The sequence below is a fragment of the Delphinus delphis genome, chromosome 4 (genome assembly GCF_949987515.2).
Source record: "Delphinus delphis chromosome 4, mDelDel1.2, whole genome shotgun sequence".
Lineage (NCBI taxonomy): Eukaryota > Metazoa > Chordata > Mammalia > Artiodactyla > Delphinidae > Delphinus > Delphinus delphis.
In genome coordinates, this window is record NC_082686.1 from 95671226 (window position 1) to 95687375 (window position 16150).

The 16150-nt window shown below is 43.4% G+C and overlaps 1 protein-coding gene across 1 annotated transcript in view; it reads left to right on the top strand.

Moving 5' to 3' along the window:
- The first annotated feature begins 211 nt into the window (after nt 1-211).
- Nucleotides 212-16150, top strand: part of SLC7A14 (solute carrier family 7 member 14) — a 118447-nt gene continuing 102508 nt past the window's right edge. Inside the window, exon 1 of the mRNA XM_060009997.1 lies at nt 212-345. The gene's annotated coding sequence lies outside the window, so the exon portion shown is untranslated. The remainder of the gene's footprint in view (nt 346-16150) is intronic.

Genomic DNA, 16150 nt, shown 5'->3' on the forward strand with positions numbered 1-16150 from the left:
GAGAGAGAGCGCGCGCGTGTGCGTGTGTGTGTGCGTGTGTGTGTGTTTGCGGGGAGGGGGGCCGTCTGGTGAGAGGCTTCGGCTCAATAACGTAAGGGGTTGGGCAGCCCACGTGATTCCAGGAGGGCGGAGACCAGCTAGCTGGAGGGAGGACTGACAGGCCGCGGGGAGAGTGCGGGGTAGACGGGGCAATCTGCATAACCGAGGAGCTGTTCCGCAGCAGCGGCTGCCTGCTGCCTTCCTTTGGCGCCACCAGCCAGCATCACAGGAGGCAGGGCCGGGCGCTGTAAGTGCGGACGGCCAGCCATCAACCCCGGCAGCCAGGTCATCGCCTCCAGCCCTCCGGTGAGTGAACGTCCCCCTTCGCCGCGGTCTGTCCGCCTCCGTGCCCTCTGCATCCCAGCTGGACCCCCGCGCATGGGAATGATTGCCTCTGGTTGAATGAACCAGGGAGCCGGAGCCACCGGGAGGGGGGAAGCAGGAACATGGCGCGGAGGCTGAGGCGCGCCCTCCGGGAAGGGGTCTCCTGTAAGAAGGAAGGAGGCGAGTCGGGGTCTCTCCGGCTCTGGCCCGTAATGTGGCCTAGACAGCATGCAGGGTAGGGGGACGCCGGGCTCCAACTCGCAGGGCTACCAGGCGGGGCTGGGACGAATGCAGCTCCGGCGCGGCGGGAGATAGAGGTGAAGGAGGGAGCCGCGAGCTGCGTCCGGGCCCCCCGGGTCTCCACCGACGCCGGGCTCGTCCTCTCCCCCCATGCCTTGCACACACCGGGCTCGCACAGTTCGGTTCTCGGCCTCGGAAAGAGTCCATGGAGAGGAAGAGACGCTTTTCCGGCCGAAGCCCGAGGGGAGAGCGGGGACAAACAACGTCTGCCCTTTTACCAGAGAGCAAACTCTTCACAGGGACTCTAGCTGAGCCCGGTGACCCGACCAGGCCAGCGCGCTCTCAGGAGCATCTGTCCCCAGAGAGCGGTGACACGCCAGGGGCGACGAGGAGGACGTGATGGGTGAAGTGTCCAGGGAAGCTCCCTGGCCAGAGGGGGCAACCCTGGGGAGAGGACTGTCACCTGCACGTAAGACTCCTCTCTTCCCCCATGCCAAAGCACATTAGTGTCCTACGAATCCAGAGGGCCAGAGTAGGGCAGTGTGGCCTTGCGGGACGCAGCCCCCAACCTCCTTCTCGCTCGAGTCACCCCCTCCCTCCCCCGCCCCCACACACAGGTATTTTGTTTTGTGATTGAACAGTAAGATAGAAGTCGCCAAATGACTAGAAGCGAAGTGAAGGCGGAGGAAAGATGCGGGAATGCTGGAACAGTAGAGCTCTCGCCTGTTCCTGGCACTCCCCACCCCACCACCTGTGCCAGACTCGGTTCATTGAGGTCTTGAACTGAGAGGCGCAAAGGAACCGGCTCTTGGGAGGGATTCTCACCGAAGTGGCGGGGCCGGTCACTGGCCAGAGTTGACCAAGAAACACAGCCAGAGCCCCCTCCAGGAAGGGGTCCGGGAGAACGCCAAGCGGCAGGATAGCACCAGTCAGGAGCCTGGACCACAGAGAGGATGGCGGGGAGGGGCGCTGTCCGCGGTGCTGAAAGTTCTCCGAGACAGGGAAATAATCCTGCCAGGGGACTGGCGGCTCACCGCTTGCCAACATTTCTCCAAAGCAGAAACTGCGTTAGAACCACGTAAAGGGGGGCAGGTGGGGCAAGCGACCTAGAGAGATGGGTAAAGGTGCTATGCATTCCCTGGTTCTCTGCCTTCCCCCGGACTCCGCTTGGAAGGAGATTTTCCCCACTCCTGGCTAGAGGAGCAAGGAGCGGCTGTCACTCCAGGATCCAGCTTTGCTGTCTTCGAATGGGAAAGAATGTGGCGCCTCGTTCTGTTTTCTCTGCCTGCGCTGTGAATCTTCCTGTTGGTAAAGCGTTGGAAACACAGTTAGGGTTGTTGTTCTGGTAAACACTTCTGTGGCTTTCAAGAACCAGAGAACTGTGAGGCAGCACAAAGGAAGAGGCTTCATCAATGGAGAGACCGGACTTTCTATTCCTGGCCAAAGATTTTTCTGTCTTCAGCACCCTTCTCTCCCCACCACACGTTATTTACAGCTTCTAGATACAGATCTCTAAGCAGCCCAGTGTGTTTCTTTGATGAGTCTTTTACATTATGGGCTAGATGAGGAAGGAACTAAGCCAATTTAGGGAGGCCACGATAAGAGAATATTTACTAAAAACCTACTATCTGCTGAATCATATTATCTCATTTAAGCTTTACAATAGCTGCTAACCATAAGTTTCACCAAGTTAAGAAAACTGAAGTTACGTATCTCAAATCCAGAGCTTGGATTCAAATTCAAGTCTGCTTAACTCTGAAGTGCAAGCTATTTTCATGCCTTCATTTTGGCATTTGGCTTTGGATAGCTGTTACTGGAGAATACAGCAAGAGTCTGTCAAAGGTAGAGGGCCTGCTTTTTTTTTTTCTTTCACACACACTACTCTCTCTTCCAACCCTTTCCTCTTTAATCTGTTCACCCACCCACTGTCACTCACTCCCACCATACCAACTGCTTTTGTGCATGCTGCTTGAGACACCACTGTTCACACAACTCGGGCTTCAGGATAACAGAAACACATTAGAGGACTAAAACAGCAGGCATTCCTGAAAGAACAGCAGGGCTTTGGGGAATCTGGAGGATTAGAGCCCACTTGTGCTTTCATATTTAGAATTACACCCTTGACTTAGAGGGCTGGAATAATCTTCAAAATCATTAAGCATCATTGTTTTACAAAAAGGAGAATTTGGGAACCACAAGATGGTTATTAGTCTAAGTCAGAAAACTGAAAGGTTAGGATTGGAATCCAGTTGACCTGACTCCGAGGTCGGTGCCCTTTCCACTACCCCCATGGTGCCTCAAATATTCTTCCATGCCTTCTTTGATTATCTTTGACAAGAACATCAGCATGAGTGAACTATATTCAGTAATTATAAACACTTAAAATACAAGCAGTCCTCATTCCTACTTTTTCTACCTATTCTTTCCCCTTTGGTCTCACTATTCCAGTGTTGTCTGACCCAACATAACTGAGATACCTGACCCACCTTCCTCAGTAACTGTTCTCCCTATAGCAACAAATTGCAAATGGGGAAGATGGTGTGGCATTTCTTTGCTTGCCTTTATGTTGTCTATATTTCCTCTTCTATGATCTATTCTCAACAAATAATTCTGCCAAAATCAGTTACCCTTAGCATCTTCCTATGTTCTCAAAGGTACTTGGAAGAGGCCTCAAAAAGATCTAGGCAGAAATAACTGATCATCATAAGTGCTGATATCTATCAAATGCTAGCCACTATGCTAAGTCCTTTCATAAATCATTTCATTGAATTTTCACAATTCAGTCAAGTAGATAATTTCATTAGAGATGGTCCTAGCGTTCTAGTCTACTCTAACATACAGTGGGCCTGATACTCAATTCATTTTTGCTTGCTTCTCTTTCAGCCCACAGTAAAATCTCACCTTCATTAATTGGATTTTTATAGCCCTAGTAATCACACCGGCAAAATGTAATTTTTATATTGAATTGGATAGTTCTATCCTGCTCCAATATGTAGAATTTAGAACTTCAAATTCAATTCAAATGGCACTGTTCTGCTGTTTAATCTCTTAATATTTACCACAACACATTCCTCCCATTTGTTATCCTTTACTTAGAGATCCCTTTATATCTTCCTAGTGCTATTACTGACATTCTGCTTCAAACCCCCTATAGAAGCAAGTAAGGCATAACTCATAATAAAATGCATAACTTCTATGATACCCTCACTGGGCGATCCTGCAAGGGTGCTGTTGCTGGGTTGCTCGGTTGAACCATAAGCTTACACTGTCTAGAACCACTCTATCCAATATGGTAGTCATTAGCCACATGAAGTTATTTACATTTTAGTTAGTTAAAATTTACACATTAAAAATTCAGTTCCTTAATCACAATAGCCGTATTTCAAGTGCTCAGTAAAACCATACGTGGCTAATGACTGCCTTATTGGACAGTGCAGATACAGAAAACCGCAGAGAGTTCTGTTGGACAGTGTTGCTTTGGAAAGTGCTAAAAACATCCTCACAGCAACTGAGAACGTGAAATTGGGAATAAGGATTTGGGACTCTGTTCTGAAACATTTGCCATGAGAGGAGAAAAAGCTGCTTGTGCCCAGGACATCCCCCAACGCCCAAAGATGCTCAAGACAATAAGGCTGGCAAGGAGAACACATCTCACTGAAGGAGCTGGTGACCTCTGGAGTTTGCTTCACATAGATTCCATTTTACCATAAACTAAAGCAAAACGTTCCATTTTACTGTCTTACTGGTTTCCTGAATTCCAACTTAGAAATAACCTAGTGGTTCTTATTCAAAATTCAAATTTATATAAACTTTATATATATATATGTATCTTATATATATGTATATATTTGTCTTAAGATAGATAGATAAATAGATCTCAACAAAGTCTTAACAAAGGAATGGTAACTTGTAAGATACTCTGCCAGAGAAGTAGCTGAGATATACTCTTAGCCTGAAGCTGGTCAAGCATGCCACTCACAGCCAGTTGTTGCGTATGTAATTTTATCACTAAAGGGAAACTTAGGGAGATTGTCAACTCTGGTCTCTAGCAGATCATGCTGGCTTTAATTATAAATACCATTTTGGGAGGAACCATGGCTTATTCATTTCATGGGGACTGTGTATCTCTTGAAAGGGCTTGGATTTTGCAAGGGAGAAAATATTTTACCTCGGAGCTGAAAAGAGTTTAATTTTCACTGTTTTTAGCTTGAGGGATTTAACTGATTTTACAACCCAAGAAGTAAATGGAACTGACAATGTAGCTTTGAAACTCATGCTGGTAGTATACAATCATTCACTTAATCAATAAAGTAATTGAGGAGTGTCCTATATTAGCACAGAAATGCTGTGTCAAAGGTGTTGCAACTCCTATAGCCTGGCACATGGGTGCTCAGTAAATATTTGTTGAATTCAGACCATTGTTCCAGGTCTGTTCGTGCCATACACTCATCTAGCCAAGAAATGAGTATTCCCTGCAGCATTTTCCTTCAGCAAATAAAACAGGAGACAAACACAGAACATCCAATCTTACCCTGACGACCACCCACCCTCCTAGCCCCTTTAGGGGCACAGGTAGTGATGGCCAAGACAGACTGCTACTGAGAATTGTACCTTGCTGTTCTCTTCCGGGGAACAAGGGACACATCAGCCCAAAGGCCTTGCATTTCACTATGATGAGACAATTTCAGAAACTTAATGCTTCAATGGAATCGTATATGTTATTTTTCACTTTTACCTTAAAGAGATATTTATTTCCTTGAGAAAGTATTTGACTGGCCTTCATGATTGTTGCAGGCAATTACTCTTATTACTAAATTCATAGGGAGCTTAGCTTAAAATGAAAACACATATATTGATCAGAGGAGAGCTGATGACATCACAGTCTGGCAGGTCACAGAATATTACCCTTTTCCAGGAATAACTGGGCCTCCCTTTAAAAGTTTTAACTGGTGATTACTGACAAAAATGAAATAAAAATAGATCATTCTATTCTAGCAAGCCAATAAGCAAATGCCTGGAATTAACTGATTCTCATTTGCCAAAGGCAAAATATTCCAGCCCAATAAACTGTCCTACAAATGAGCAAGCTGGTTTCCATGGCCTGTTCATTTTTTAAATTGTTTTTTTCCCTTTGTTTGTTTTTCAAATAATTAGCAAATTAAAAAAAAATTGCATCCAGGTGTTTGAACATTCTGATGACAAAATGTTTCTCATAATTGTAAAGACTTGAATGTTCATTAGAGAAAATATTTATACAATATATTATTGTGCCAATATTTTGTAACAATCACACAGCCCAACTTTCTTATTTTGCAAACAGAGAAATCGAGGCTGAGAATGGTCATCCAAGTTAATAGCAGAGGCAGAAGCAAGACTTGAGCCTTCTCTCTCAATCCACTGCTCTTTGCATATTTTAACATCATGCATCTTTTCATTAGTCATGAAAATTTTTTTTTTATCAATGAGTTTAGCCACCAAACTTTTACCAGAGCTGCTAAGAGTAGGAAAGTGAAGGTATTTGGATTTCAGATTATTTTCCTTGCACCCCAGGTGAACTACTAGTCAAGGATAATCAACAGGTAGAAATTTCATGGGTAGAACTATGAACGAGAAGAAAAGCATTCAAAACCTCAGAATCTTTGTTGCAAGAATTTGAGCAAGGATTTAACTCCTCTTACCTTCATCGTCTCCATCTCTAAACCAAGAATTTTGAATTAAATAGTGTTTCAGGTCCTTCCAGCTATAACATTCTATGGTTCTATGAAAGGAGGCCAAAGACTTGAATATACTACCTCATTCAGCCCAAATAATCAAAAATAAATGAAGATTCTTATTTTTACATCATTATTTATTGGAAGCTCTGATATTTCATGCCAGTACTTCACAAAGTAACAACAGTAATAACAATGATGATGATCATGATAGCTAATACTCATTTATACTTACTCTGACCCTAAATGTTGGTAATGTTATTATCCCCTTTTTACAGATGAGAAAACTGGATCCCCAAGTAGTTAAATAACCTGCCCAAATTCATCCAGCTAACAAGTTTGTGCTTTTAAGCACCATGCGACACTGCGTCTTTGAAAACCAGATAACCGGTCTCTCAGATAACTGATGTGCATCATTTTTAGGCCACTTAACGCACAAGCCCCTTCTCTGGGGAATTTTTACTTTACCTACATTTTCTGGCTAGAATAGGAATCAAGAGGGTAAATAGAACTTCAGGTCTCTGGTTCTGATGAAACTATATAGGGATCTGCGTTGTCTTTCTGCAAGACGGCTCTTGTCCTTTTTCAAGTTAATCCATTGTTTCAGTGGTTCAGTACTGAATGTTGGGCTTTGCATGATGCTTTCCCCAGAATGTATGAATTGACTGCATTGCCAGAAATGAATGAATGTTGGTGTAGGATTCAGCGCCTTCTATGGCTACAAATGTCAGCCTGCCACATCTTCACTGTTCCGTAGAGTTTTCTGGATTTGCCTCTAGGTTTTTTACTCAGAGTGATGATCTAGACAGCTTTTAAGACAGAGACGGAGAGTTTCCCGAGTGCCATTTCCTGGTGGTGGGCTTCGGTCAAAAGTAAGACTAAAATTTTCAAAATCATGTGTGAAATTCATTTTCTTCTCATTAACCCTACCTTACCAAATTAGTCAAACAGAATATATCACAGTATCTACCTATCTCACTGTGGATTTTAATGTGCACTAAGTCTGCTCCTCATATTACAAGAAGGGCCAATGAGACAGCACTTTTTAAAACTCCTTATAAACCATAAAGTCTTTACAAAAGAAAGGAACAGAGTTTTCGTCCTTTCAGTTCTTCTCAGTCAAAAATAACTCTCAAGTTGCTGATATACGGTCCTGAACTAGAGTTGACGGCTAAATCAAAGTCTTTAGGGTTAAGAAGATCTTAGATCTAAGCTGCATGTCTAGAAAATGGCATTTACAATATGGGAGGCCTCCTGGTTTACTTCTAAAATGAAGGGTTCTCAACCTCAGGTGCTATCTCACTAAAGGGTATTTTGTTTATTGTTACATACACTGGGGGTGGGTGTTACTACTGCCTTTGGTGGACCGGGATCAGGAATGCTGAATATCCTGCACTAGACAGGACAACCCCGCACAGTAAGAAAGAACCCTACCTTTAATGCCCATAGCACTTGTCTTCCACTGAGAAATAGTGCTCAAGGGGAGATGCTGTTCGTGCTTCCTAGTTCCCCAATTGATATAGAGAGAATTTACTTTTGGTATCCTTCCCCAGGTGAAATCCAGCCATACTCATGTGAAGTCTACAACAGCTCAGAAGCATTACTGGGATTCCAGTAATTTTATCGAGAAGTAAAATATAAGGTCAGAGATCAGTGGTTTTCAAACTGGCCCTCAGAAGTTTATATAAGAAGCCCCTTCCAACTTCTGCAGGTGCAAGAAGTCCCAGTAGGGTAATATGCCCATATTGCAAGGCCCAGACTAAAGGCTGGCATTTGAGGACCCAAAATTAGTGAATACAATTCTGAAAAACACCACCTTTGCGGTTCACTGAAGAAACACAGGGTTATGCTCTTACTTTATGAGAAGCATGGATCTAGCTAAGCACTGGCACAATCCCTGCCCTCAAGTCACCAACACTCCAGCAGTCAGACATGTAAACTCCACTAATTATCTATGCAATGTGACATATGCTATAACATGTTATGAAGGAGCCTCCAAAAAGAGACAAGGGAATGATTCACTTCCATAGAGAAATTACAATTGAACCATACTTTGAATGATGTATAATATTTTCTCATGTGGATAAATGAGAGGAAAGGCTATTGTAGAAATGGGAATAGCATAAGCAAATTCTAGAAGTATGAATGAAAATGATATATGTGCAGACTGATGTGGTTAAGTAGAGACCTGGCTAAGAATGGTGAAAGGTCATACTAGAAAGACTCTGAAGATACTTTAATACAGCTGAGTGGATGTATTTATCCAGCCTGGAGTTTATCCTTTGAACAGGGTTTTTATGAATATTTTGCAAATATCATTGAATTCAGGACTGGTTCATGGCAGATATCAGAATCATGAAATCTAATCTCACAGCTGGAAGGAACCTCAGAAATCATCCCAGCCAGCCTTCTCCCTTCCCTATGTTTTACAGTTGAAGTAATTAAAACCCAGAGACATTAAATGACTTGCTCAAGGTCAGCCAGCAAATTAGTGACAGGAGACAGGATAAAGACTAGAGCCTAGTCTATCCTCTGAGTTCATAACATTTTGCCCTGCTCTGTACTGCCTTCAGGAATTTTATTCATCATTGGTGCATAATCCAATGTAACACACAATGTGATTATTAAGTATTTACGAAGCTCCAAGTTTTCCATAGCTCACTATTAAGATATGGTTCCTTTATAACAACCAGGTGAGAGATCAGATCCTGGGCTGCTTCTACATGAGAATATTCTCTTCAGAAATGCAGACAAGCAGCATAGCCAACACATGGGCATGGCATTCTTCCCCCGCCTCACACACGCTCCCCGCCTCTTCATTTCAAACTGCCAGAGATTATAGAGGCACAGCCTGAACAGAAGGCATCTTAATCTCTGGTGATTCTGTAAATAATATGCTGCTCATGCTTGCATATAAATGATCACAGCCTCTCTATTTTCTAGATGAGGGAGCCTTCAGAAAGATGAAGTTGCCTGCACACAGAGCATGTCAGAGATAGGATTGCAGGCTCCAGAGCACCATCCCTCTCTGTAGCAGGGTTAAATTTCTTCACCCATCTGCACACTCCTAATAATTTATCCAGGCTTATGGTCTTACATTTCACCTCACAGTCAAGTTAGTCTGTGCATATTTAGGTTCTGAGATTGCTTATTTCCCACGTTCCTTTCTCTGGCCACCTGTCATCCAATATACATCCAGTAGAGATCATCTAAACCAATCCACTCAATTTACAAGAGATGAAACTCTCTCTGAGAGCCAGAGAGGTGAAGCCACTTGCTCAAGGTTGCAAAGCGAAAAGCAGCACTGTGGACAGACTAGATTCTCTGGCTCCCAGTCCCAGGCTTTTCCCTCCACACCAAGCCGCTGCTTTCCAACAGTAGGTAACAGAGCATCTTCCCACTCTCCGCACCCCCCATTCGTTGACCAATCCCATAAGGATGGATGGAAATGACTGATTGCACTGTGCTCAGATGCTCATTCCAAGACCTTGTTTAGAATACCCACAACTTATTATCGCCCACATTGTATTGATCCATCTATCATATTAAGAAGCTGGTTATGGAGGCAGGACACTTTCTAGTCTAGAGGCTATACACGATCAATGCCATTAAGGTAGAGATCACCACAGAAAACAGTGTGCCCAAGAAAAAAGAGGGCAGGGTCCATGGCTCCCATCATTTGATAATGGAGCAAAGTTCATCCCAAATTCATTGTAAATGGCAGGTTATTAGATTCATAATCCCAGGGACCAGGTAATTGGGTAAATGGATAGATTTAAGCAAGATTGGTTAAAAAAGAGTAAGAAAGTAAAAAAAGAGAACTCCCAAACCATTTCCGCTTCAGGGGCAAGGTGTTTTGCCCAAATGGATCAGCACGGTACATTTAATTTAATGTACACAAGGCTTACAATGATAGGGTTTTTCTTTTTTAGAAAATCAATGAAACTCATATTTTCTATATAAATTCATTCTGAGAAATCATTTAAAGACAAAAACAGGTGGTGTTTCAGTAAAAATTGTGTTGAAAAGAGAATGAGGGAAGAAATCTAAGAACTGGCTTCTCAGGTAGGGTTTCATAGGGTCATGACTGTCTCACAGTCTGACCAGCCTTATTACGTATAGAAACTTGATTTTATCAGTTCCATCAAAAGTCTTCTAGCTCTGAAGAATCAAGCCATAATCCCCAAATCCCAAGAGGCTGATGTGTTAACTAGATGCCAATATAAGTCACTTGCAATGCAGGATGCTTGTGAGTGTTACCCAGGCCATTCCCATCCTGGTATTAGGATAGCAAAACACCTGAATGAGCTGACTTGTGAGCACATCAGGATCAATGGAGTTGGACAGGCAGTCTCATGAAATTTGCCATCCAGGCTGCAACAAGGACTAGAGAATTCTTCCAAATTCCACCCAAGAACACCTTTCAGGTTACTGGAATGTTGGGCCCTTCAAATAAAGGGTCTTGTTTCCCCTTTCCCTAGTGTTAGAGAAACTTGGGGAAATTATTTCAGCAGAAGGTAGAGACTTTATCTAGTCTCCATGCATCCCCCATCTTCTGTTAGGATATTATTTCATACACGTTATAACTTCCTAACTCATAGTCTATCTTATATTTGTTACAGGCTAGTCTTCCTTAGGGAGTTCTGGTAGGTGCCCCAGTTTAACCACCAGTCATGAATAAGCCATACTAGTGGTTGGGTTATTTCTGTAACGGGCAAAACCCTTGTACTTTGTGCTGATTCTGTTTATTCCTCTCCAGAGGGTGCCATGATCTGACCTTGCTCTGAGAGCACCAGATCTGGTTTATCCTTGTCAGTAATCTTCATGTGTGGACCCTGACATTTGAAACTGTACTCATTAGTCACTCTCAACACAGAAAACATTCATGGGGTGACTATGACTCATCCACAAAATGCCAAAGGAATCAACTCTCAAAATGTTTTTTTAAAAATCAGACACCATGGTTACCTCTGACAGAGGTCCAACAACCATTTTAACTATTTTTATTCTCCCCTTGAGCAGACTAGTTATCCTGGTTCCAAGCAGGCACAAACTACAGCAGACTGTTTGGGATTCATCTTAAGTTCTTTCCTAGTCACACAGACTTTTGACACACTTTCTATTCCAGCATCAGAACACAGAGGAAGACAATATCTGAATGAGTATAGACTGTCGTGCCAAAATAAATTCCTAATATAGACGACTAAAACATGCCACCGTAGAACTTAATGTCAAAATAGAAACAAGACTTCTCTATCTCAATAATGTCTTCGTGACTAGCCTGTGTTCTTCTTTGCTGCCCCCAAGACTATTCCAAACTACAGTTGTAAATAAATACTATGGTGCCAACACAGTACATTAAGAATCTGGGGAGAACCTGTCAGTTGAGCTTTGTGATGTTATCTCTTTATACATGTGATTCCAATATGGCAAGTTACTGAGTGTTCTTCTTAAAGTCAAGGATAATTACATGGCTACATCATAATACTGCTGATAATAATAACTGCTCACATTTACTCATTTAATCCTATGATATAAGCATTATTATCCCATTTCTACATATGAGAATTATTGAATTTAAATGACTTGCCCAAGGTCTCACAGCCAGATTCAAACACTGTGCCCTCTGACACCAAGATCTTCCCCATTTGCATTACTCATCCACAATTTTAAAATTCTCTCTGAAACAGACTAATCCTAATATATCTTACATGAGTGCATGGATGATAAGAATGACTTTGCAGCTGTAACTTCATGGCCTTATCAGAGGATTAGACCCAGAGGTCCAAAGACTTAGTGTGGAACCTTGGGCAAGTCATACCTTTTCTAGGCCTCAGTCACTCCATCTAAGAAAGAGAAAAATAATGGCTCTTTATTCATTTAGTTATTCACTCATTCAACAAAATATACTAAAAACTGAAGCTACAAAGGAGAAAAACACAGACTAGGAGCTGTTAATAAAAATAGGAACCCCTGGGCTTCCCTGGTGGCGCAGTGGTTGAGAGTCCGCCTGCCGATGCAGGGGACACGGGTTTGTGCCCCGGTCTGGGAAGATCCCACATGCCGCGGAGCGGCTGGGCCCGTGAGCCATGGCTGCTGAGCCTGCGTGTCCGGAGCCTGTGCTCCGCAACGGGAGAGGCCACAACAGTGAGAGGCCCGCGTACCGCAAAAAAAAAATAGGAACCCCTGTTCAGACTACTGTTGCTAAAATTAAAACAATACGAAGTCCCAAGTACCTAGGGTATGTAGAGGATTGCATTCAGGATTGATTGTTTGGGGTTTGTTTCTTAATCAGCAAAGTGATTTGAATTCTTCTCATGTAACTGTCAACTAAACAAAATTACAGGCCCAACTGACCAATGTAATGCAAGTTTCTACTCACAAAAACAATAGCCTGCATTCTCAAGGTTCCTGTGAATGGTTTCTGAAGACCAATTTGTCCTAAACGGTCAGTGATGCACAATACATCTCTAGACTTAAAAGAAATTAATACTGTAGAACTTCAAAGTGCATTTTCATTTGCCTACAGGAACTCATTTCTTTCAGTGAAGGCTGAGATTATGTCATTACCCCAAAACAGGAAGACTAATAAGCTGTAATGGGAGAACTGATGGCAAAAGGGATATTTATTAAGCAAAACAGGATGGGGGATTTGAAAGAAAGGGAAGTAATTTGAAAGGCCATTTTGTTGTTCAGTTTAAGAAAATTCTAAAGTTTAATCTTGCTGAAGGACTAGAGGATATTAAGAAAATGTTAAATGAGAGAGTAAAAAAGAAACTTAAGTCAACCCAAAAAATGGAGGGGAAAGAAATCACATTCTTCCTAAAGTACTTTCCCTTCAAAGGAAAAATTGGGGTCGGAGGCACGGGGGCATTTGCTGGGCAGTAAGAAGTGAGATGCATTTCCCTTCCCCCAATCAAAGTCTTTACCAGTGTCCCAGGCTTGAGAGTAAGAGGTATATCTCACACAAGTAAGCAGATGGGTCTTTCTCAGTTCTGAATCACTCAATTTGCCCCCAGTTTTCAGAAGTCACTTGCAAAAGGCATCGTCATGAAGCCATTAACTAATGATCCCCAATTCACTAAGCTTAGAAGCCTAATTTATATACAGGAAACTATTTGGACTTTTAAGGTAATTTTCTCCTCTTAAGACAAGGGACATCAAGCCTTTCCCAGCACATAACCAAAACAAAACAAACACAAACTCAAAACTCAAGGGAGAATCACAGTCATTAGAAAATGAAGTAAATTTGGACTCCCCTGGTGGCGCAGTGGTTAAGAATCCACGTGCCAATGCAGGGGACACACGTTCAAGCCCTCGTCACGGATGATCCCACATGCTGCAGAGCAACTATGCCTGTGTGCCACAACTACTGAGCCCGCGTGCCACAACTACTGAAGCCCACGCGCCTAGAGCCCATGCTTCGCCACAAGAGAAGCCACCGCAATGTGAAGCCCATGCACCGCAACGAAGAGTAGCCCCTGCTCTCTGCAACTAGAGAAAGCCCGCACGCAGCAACGAAGACCCAATGCAGCCAAAAAATAAATATTAGTTAATTAATTAATTTAAGAAAAAAAAAGAAAAGAAAGTAAATTTGCCAGCCTAATCTCACAGCTTAGCGTGTCTACAGGGCCAGTTTCTAGTCAAAAAGTAGGGTAATACCAGTTTGTGAGTGGAATGTTAAAATGTAACTTATGGCTTAACTGCATCACAACACTAAGGGTTGATCCATTTTAACTTTGCTTTAAATGTTAAAGCAAAGGTTTCAGGGTTAGCTTTTTGCTGTTTTTTTTTTAGTGAACTATAAGGTGGTCCTCACCAGAATTTGTTTGTTGCTCAGCTGCTTGGAGTTTTTTGGAGAAGTGTTTCATTACAAGCTCGATGGCTATAAGATTAGTAAAACTCATCTGTCCCGGACCTTGAATGCTGAGCTAAGATTAGGCTTTAAGTCACAAGCAGTGGGAGCCCCCCAAGGTTTTCGTACAGTGAAGTTGTGACCAGAGGAGTGACAGAAGGTTCTGGCAACAGTGAGTGGGACAGATGAGTGAGACAGAGAGAGGGTGGAAATAGAAAAGTCAAGTCAGGAGATTAAACTGTGAAAAACGTACAAGAAAAAGCGCACTTCATAGCTGTAGAATCAGTGGCCGTTGTTGCTACTGCTTGGCTGGGTGGAACCATGTCACCTGGACCTTGAGATGAGCACAGCTCCCAGGACTGGGGAGAGAGAGCACCCTCTCTCCTAGGCGTCACGCCTGACTTGGGGCCCCCCTTTCTCTCAGCTGACAGGAGCCCCTCTACACTTGTGGTGAAAGGGTTGGTGGGAATGGGCAGAAGTACAAAGAGGGGGAGCACCAGATAAGCTTTGCCTGCCTGGAACCAAAATGGCGCCAAGGAGGCACCATGAGGAAGTGAAGCAGGGTCGGTGGTTTCAGGTCTGCCTCTCTCCAGCTGCCTGTGCATCACCTTGCACAGGTCTCTTTGCTTTTCTGGGCCTGAGATGCCTCATCTGTAAGACAGAAAGGCTACCATGGATGATTATCATGGTTCTTTCCAGCTTGAAAATTTATAACACCAGCAGCATATTATTAAAGATGCATTTCACGGACCACATTCAATTCAATTCAATTCCAGCGTGGACCACTGTACAAAATGCCAAAGCTCCAAAGGGCTTGATTTCCTCTGTTTATTTTTTCTCCCTCTGTTTCTTGTATTTTTCCATTATTTTTCTGATAGAGTATTTTTCCCCTGTTCCATTTGTTTCTTCATTTTCTGGTGGCAGCAGGGAAGGGGCTGTTTCAATGAGACAAGAAACTGAGATCACCTGTGTATTGACAAGACAAGGAGAAGCCAGGGCCTAACCAGCCAGCTCTTTTCCACATCATTCTGCAGGTGACCCTCAGCCCAGCACCAGCAAGAAGGGGAAGTTGAACTCACCCTGCCTTCTGACTTATTTTTTATCACTGCTTTCTCCGCCAAGCTGCAGGCTTCCAGATGTTCTAGGCAACTCTCTCCCTCACTGCCTGCAAGCCAAGCAAGGTGATGGTTGTCAGCCCCTTTACCCTAGGAAAAGTAATAAAGAGAGAGGCGTTTTTTACAAGTCTTATGCACACGCACGTGTACACACACCGTCCAGCCTCCTATCTGCAACTGCCTCTGTTTAAGCTTGGCTTCCTCAAATCCAGCCAGTCAGCAGGGCCATGGAGGCCTCACTTCCAAAGGACCGGACACTAAATTAGTCACTTGTCTTTTAGTCGCTTGAGCTACTATTGCATTTGAGAGGCATCAGCTCCTTGTCTTGCTCAGCTCAGCTGAAGCTGAGCTCAGCTAGGGTCTCCCCTGTTTTGCTCCTCTACCTCACTCCCACCCCCAGCCCAGGGCTTCCGACCCACTACTTCGGTGTCTCACTTCCTACACCAGTCTGGTTGATATTCCAAGGGCAACTTCGTTATCTCAAAAGAAAGAGAACCAGGATGGTTCTGCTCCTCATAGGCTAAGGAGACTAGAGATTTCCTCCTAACAACCCAGGAGTCTGCAATGAGAACCAGATTACTGGGTGGCTAGAAATATTTTAAAAATAGAAACTTGATACCCAAGAAAGGCCTATGTGGATCTACATAGGGCCCAAAGCTGGAGAGATAAGGAAAGATTTAGTTGCCAAAAAAGTTCTATGGGAAGTATAAGTTACTATTAGAATTAGAGGAGGCAGTTGGTCCAGCCCTGTCTCCTAGAGTAATAACAATAATATCTGTATTTTAATCCAGTACGTATCAGGCACTTCATATACTGACTACATTAACATGAATTAGCACAATAATCCTATAAGGTAGGCATTTCTA